This window comes from Somniosus microcephalus, unplaced genomic scaffold, assembly GCF_052327205.1.
Source record: "Somniosus microcephalus isolate GS21.2 unplaced genomic scaffold, FLI_Smic_1.0 unresolved_chr6, whole genome shotgun sequence".
Taxonomy (NCBI): domain Eukaryota; kingdom Metazoa; phylum Chordata; class Chondrichthyes; order Squaliformes; family Somniosidae; genus Somniosus; species Somniosus microcephalus.
In genome coordinates, this window is record NW_028225184.1 from 10,674,368 (window position 1) to 10,681,142 (window position 6,775).

Sequence of the window (6,775 nt, forward strand, 5' to 3'; positions counted from 1 at the left end):
AGCATCGAGCGCTCCCAGGGCAGGTACAGCACGGGTTAGATAGTGTAGAGCTCCCTCTACATTACCCTGACAGTGTGTCCCCACTTTATACCCAGTGTCAGCATCGAGCGCTCCCAGGGCAGGTACAGCACGGGTTAGATACAGTGTAGAGCTCCCTCTACATTACCCTGACAGTGTGTCCCCCACTTTATACCCAGTGTTAGCATCGAGCGCTCCCAGGGCAGGTACAGCACGGGTTAGATACAGTGTAGAGCTCCCTCTACATTACCCTGACAGTGTGTCCCCACTTTATACCCAGTGTCAGCATCGAGCGCTCCCAGGGCAGGTACAGCATGGGTTAGATACAGTGGCCTAGAAATTCAGTTGGTTGCGCCAGCCGGTAACGCCATAAGAGGGGTATATTTCCAGCGCTAGGCACTTAGCGCCCGGGCGCAGACCGATCTGCGCCAACGCCCAAATTCAGTTGACATTTAGCGCCGGCGCAAAGTGTTTGCGCCCGCTCAGCTGCGTGCGCAGCTTATGACGTCATGTCGTCGTGCAACGCTGTTTGTGCGCCCCAAACCGGAAATTCAGTGGCGCCCGCCCAATGTGGGCGTGGCGCTGCTAAGAACTGTGAAGTGGAACGCAACAGAGGCCCTGTGGGCCTCGGGGAGCGCTAATTAAAGGGCACTTACACTGACCTATAAAGCCCAGCCATTTTGCTGCAATGACTTTACTGCTTAGGATTTCTGGACAGAGACCAAGGGACAGAGCTAACTGATTTGGGACAACATAGGAGAGGTATTTTTGGCTTCTGGCCAGTGCTTTGACATTTGATTCATTTGATTTCACTGTTTTCAACTTTATTATGGGGGCTGTATGGGGGTCCAACCCTCAGTTGCAGCATTATGTGCGAAGGGCTCGCAGACGCTGTGAGAGAGGGCCAGCCATGCCTAGACGCAGAGGGGCCATCAGGCGTCGGCAACGTAGGCCTTACCCACTCAGGCAATACCGCCAGCAGGTGTCCTATCTCACCATGACTGCGGCGCATTGTGTGAAGAGGCTGCGCTTCAGAAGGGAGGTGGTTGCAGAGATCTGCCAGCTGCTTCACAGAGATCTGCGTCCACAGCTGATGTGCAGGACGTCTCTCTCGGTGGAAGTGAAGGTCACGGTGGCTCTGAACATTTATGCAAGCGGCTCCTTCCAAGCCGCTGCTGGGGACATAGCGAACATCTCCCAGTTCGCCGCGCATCGCTGCATCCGGCAGGTCACCGATGCACTTTTCGCGAGGAGACACCAATTCATCTCCTTCCCCATGACCCGACAGAGGCAGGAGCAGCGTGCAGTCGGATTTGCCAGGATCGCGCGCTTCCCCATGGTGCAGGGCGCCATTGACTGCACGCATGTGGCTATGCGGGCACCTATCCACAATGCCGAGGATTACCGCAACCGGAAGGGCTACCATTCCCTAAATGTACAGCTGGTGTGTGACCACAGGCAGCGCATCCTAGCTGTCAATGCCCGCTTCCCAGGAAGCAGCCACGATGCATTTATCCTGCGCCAGACTACTGTGGCTGACATGTTCGAGGCACAGCCTCCACCAAGGGGATGGCTTATCGGGGACAAGGGCTACCCTTTGTGTACATGGCTCATGACCCCGCTCCGCGCGCCCAGGACCCCAGCGGAGGAGGCATACAACGAAAGCCATCAAGCCACAAGGAACATCATAGAGCAAACGATAGGCGTCCTCAAGCAACGGTTCCGCTGCCTGGATCGTTCCGGCGGATCTCTGCAGTATTCGCCGGATAGAGTCTCCCAGTTCGTCGTCGTGTGCTGCATGCTGCACAACCTGGCTATCCGCAGGACTCAGGCACTGCCACCTCACGTTGGACCACCACCTCAGGAGGACGAGCAGGAGGACCATGAGGAGGAGGAGGAGGAGGAGGAGGAGGAGGAGGAGTACCAGCCCAGGAGGGAGCCACAAGGTCCAAGGGCCGTCCGCCGGCGGCTTATTGAACGACACTTCTAGGCCCCCTGTCAGGGAATGGCTTGTGGCAATGAACGCACCTGAGGCAGCCGCTCCGCAAGCCCTCAGCCGGTTAACGCAACAACCACTTGAAACATGACACCTGGACAAGCTGAATAAATAAAAAGCTTTATTTCACAAACTCAGGGCCCTTCCCACATGAAACAGAAGAACAGACAAGACCCCCAAAAAACAGTCAAAAACATCTGTCACCCCCAAAACCTGGGGAGGACTAACAAAACTTGCCCATCCAAATGGCCTTCATCATCGGCCTTACAAAAATAAGCCCCCCCCTCCACAACACAAACACCCCCATAAAAACAAAAAATGCCTTGATCCTCGGCCTTACCAAAATAATGCCCCCCCAGAACACAAGCCCCCCAATATAAAAAAAACCGCTATCACCACACTCTAATGGGTGTGCCGAGAGGGCGAGTCCTTAGACAGGCTTCTCTGGCCCCTGCCCGACCTGCTGCTCCGCCTCAACCTGGGCCCTGCGGGTGTGGCAAGGCTGGGGGAAGGCTCATGAGGGCCACAATGCGTGTCGGCAGATGCCCTTGGGGGTCGGCCTAGACGAGGCCCGGCCCGGGAGGGGCCGGCTGCTGACTGCTGCAGCTGTGGCTGGCCAGCATCAGTCTCAGCAGCAGCTCGTCGCACCTTGGCTGGGGGAGTGGCAGTGTCGGCTGCACCAATGGGGGCAAGCTGGCTGATGGCAGGCGTGCGCTGCTCGCCAGAGACACTGGCACTCGGCCGGGCTGGCAGTGCAGCAAGCGCAGCAATCTGGTGGAGGCCAGACCGCTGTGCTGCAGCAGGGCGGCGGGTGCCCTGGCGATGCTTCCGCGCCACAGCGAGTGTGGCAGAAGTGAGTGCCCGAACTGCCCTGGTATGTGCCCGCATCAGCTCTGCCAGTGTCTGGACGGCACCACTCATCTCGCGAGTCGCGTCCTGGGCTGCTGCGAGTTGCTGGACACCACTGTCGTGCGCTGCCGCGAGTTGTTCGACCCCCCTGGCCTGTGATTCCCCGAAAGCGATCACACTATGAGCCAGGGACTCAATGGCCTGAGGCATCTGTTGCACAACCCCCATGAACTCCTGGTGGGCGGACTCTCCCTCTGGGGAGAAGGCCGCCGAGCTGGCGGACCCTTCCCGCATGCCTCGAGCCCACTGGACCCAGGATCTGCCCTCCCCTGCAACACCTCCCCCCTCTGGGGAGAAGGCCGGCGTGCTGCCGGACCCTTCCCGCGTGCCTCAACCCCACTGCGCCCAGGATCTGCCCTCCCCTGCAACACTTCCCCCCTCTGGGGAGCAGGCCGGCGTGCTGCCGGACCCTTCCCGTGTGCCTCTAGCCCACTGGGCCCAGGATCTGCCCTCCCCTGCAACACTTCCCCCTGGCTCTCCTGCAGGCCAGACGTCTCCCCTCCATTGCCATCCCCTGGCGCGGATGAGGGTTCCCCCGATGTGCCGCCTTCCTCCTGGTCCTCGTCGTCCTCCTCCTCCAAGGGCCTGGCACTCTGAGCTTCAGGGACCACCTCCTCCTCACCAGCTGAAAGCAGGAAGGCACAAGAGTAGCTTTAGAGTGAGGACAGGGCGTCAGCGAGGGGGGCCTGAGTGGTGGCATTATGCGCATTTGTCGGTCAGTGCGAAAGGATGTAGATCTGAAGCGCAAGGGCAACGAGAGAGGTCCAACCGGTCATGTCCTTACCAGTGGGTCCCAGTGCAGGGTCCGCATCTCCGATCGCAACAGGGCCAGTCACCCGGGCATGCATGAGTCGAGCCACGCTCTCCTCCAGCTCACTGAGCGCCTGGTACTCGGGACGGCCTCCACCGGTGACAGACTGGCTCCTCAAATTCCGCGCCAGCTTGGCCTGCAAGAGAAAGGACGGCCTCTAAGTACAGTGTGGTGCCCTGTTGCTGTGTGCATTGCCTCCCATGGTCGAATAGCTTGGCCAGTGTGGTGCCCTGTTGCTGTGTGCACTGCCTCCCATGGTCGAATAGCTTGGCCAGTGTGGTGCCCTGTTGCTGTGTGCACTGCCTCCCATGGTGGAATAGCTTGGCCAGTGTGTTAAGTGCAGAAAGTGCTATTGATGATCATGCCAGTGCCATTGCTGCGGGAGGAGGGCTGCCCATTAGTCCTTTGAGGTCCCTTTGCCCATAATGTGAGGTGCACATGCAAGGATGAGGAGGACACTGGAAAGGGTACTCACCTTCACCATCCGAGTGAGGTCATTGTACTTCTTGCGGCATTGGTCCGCACTCCTGGGGACATCGCAGGTGGATGACACCCTGCGGGCGATTTCCCTCCAGGCTCTCCTGTACTGGCTCCTGGGAGCCTTCTTGCCACTGTCCGGGCACAAGATCTCTCTTTTGTTTTCGACACCATTAACCAGCACCCTCAGAGCATGCTCTGAGAAGCGCTGCGCTCGTTCACGGGCCTTCTCCATGGCTCCAGGCGCTATTTTGGCCCACCAGCAGTGTTGAGGCCTAGCTGCAGGGCTCCAGTATGCAGGGCGTGGCAGCAGACAAAGTCGACCCTTCCCCCTTTAAGAGCTGGCCGGCGTCAGGGTGTCTGTTGTCAATCAAAACATGACCGCACCTGCGCTGCGCCCGGCCTCGGCATTATCAGGCCGCATCGCCGGCTTAGCGCCTGATGAGAGCATTGCAACGCCAGTTTCAGCGCTCGGCCAAACTCTTGGCCAACTCTACTGAATTTCGGCGATGTGGCCTACACTTTCCGGCGGGCGCTAACTTTAGCGAACGCCCGACTTTAGCGCCCCAAAAGTGTCCAGACTGAATTTCTAGGCCAGTGTAGAGCTCCATCTACAATACCCTGACAGTGTGTCCCCCACTTTATACCCAGTGTCAGCATCAAGCGCTCCCAGGGAAGGTACAGCACGGGTTAGATACAGTTTAGAGCTCCCTCTACATTACCCTGACAGTGTGTCCCCCACTTTATACCCAGAGTCAGCATCGAGCGCTCCCAGGGCAGGTACAGCACGGGTTAGATACAGTGTAGAGCTCCCTCTACATTACCCTGACAGTGTGTCCCCCACTTTATACCCAGAGTCAGCATCGAGCGCTCCCAGGGCAGGTACAGCACGTGTTAGATACAGTGTAGAGCTCCCTCTACATTACCCTGACAGTGTGTCCCCACTTTATAACCAGAGTCAGCATCGAGCGCTCCCAGGGCAGGTACAGCACGTGTTAGATACAGTGTAGAGCTCCCTCTACATTACCCTGACAGTGTGTCCCCACTTTATAACCAGTGTCAGCATCGAGCGCTCCCAGGGCATGTACAGCACGGGTTAGATACAGTGTAGAGCACCCTCTACATTACCCTGACAGTGTGTCCCCCACTTTATACCCAGTGTCAGCATCGAGCGCTCCCAGGGCAGGTACAGCATGGGTTAGATACAGTGTAGAGCTCCCTCTACATTACCCTGACAATGTCCCCCCCCACTTTATACCCAGTGTTAGCATCGAGCGCTCCGAGGGCAGGTACAACAAGGGTTAGATACAGAGTAAAGCTCCCTCTACACTGTCCCATCAAACACTCCCAGGGCAGGTACAGCACGGGTTAGATACAGAGTAAAGCTCCCTCTAGTGTCCAATCAAACACTTCAAGGAAAGTTAAAACATGCGTTAGATACAGAGTAAAGCTCCCTCAACACTGTCCCATCAAACACTCCCAGGGCAGGTACAGCACGGGTTAGATACAGAGTAAATCTCCCTCTACGCTGTCCCTTCAAACACTCCCAGGGCAGGTACAGCATGGGTTAGATACAGAGTAAAGCTCCCTCTACACTGTCCCATCAAACACTCCCAGGGCAGGTACAGCATGGGTTAGATACAGAGTAAAGCTCCCTCTACATTGTCCCGTCAAACACTCCCAGGGCAGGTACAGCACGGGTTAGATACAGAGTAAAGCTCCCTCTACACTGTCCCATCAAACACTCCCAGGGCAGGTACAGCACAGGTTAGATACATAGAAACATAGAAGATAGGAGCAGGAGTAGGCCATTCGGCCCTTCGAGCCTGCTCCGCCATTCAATGAGATCATGGCTGATCATTCAAATTCAGTACCCTGTCCCTGCCTTCTCCCCATATCCCTTGATCCCTTTAGCCTTAAGAAATATATCCAACTCCTTCTTGATTATATTTAATGAACTGGCCTCCACCGCCCTCTGTGGCAGAGAATTCCACAGGTTCACCACTCTCTGGGTGAAGAAATTCCTCCTCATTTCAGTCCTAAATGGCTTACCCCTTATCCTTAGACTATGACCCCTGGTTCTGGACTCCCCGGCCATCAGAAACATCCTTCCTGCATCTAGTCTGTCCAGGCCTGACAGAATTTTATAAGTTTCAATGAGATCCCCTCTCATTCTTCTAAACTCCAGCGAGTATAAGCCCAATCGACACAATCTCTCCTCATACGTCATTCCTGCCATCCCAGGTATCAGCCTGGTGAATCTTCGCTGCACTCCCTCCATGGCAAGAACGTCCTTCCTCAGGTAAGGTGACCAAAACTGCACACAATACTCAAGGTGCGGTCTCACCAAGGCCCTGTACAACTGCAGCAAGACATCCTTGTTCCTGTACTCAAACCCTCTCGCTATGAAGGCCAACATACCATTTGCCTTCTTAACCGCCTGCTGCACCTGCATGCTTACCTTCAGCGACTGATGCACAAGGACACCCAGGTCTCGTTGCACTTCCCCTTCTCCCAATCTATTGCCATTCAAATAATAATCTGCCTTCCTGTTTTTGCCACCA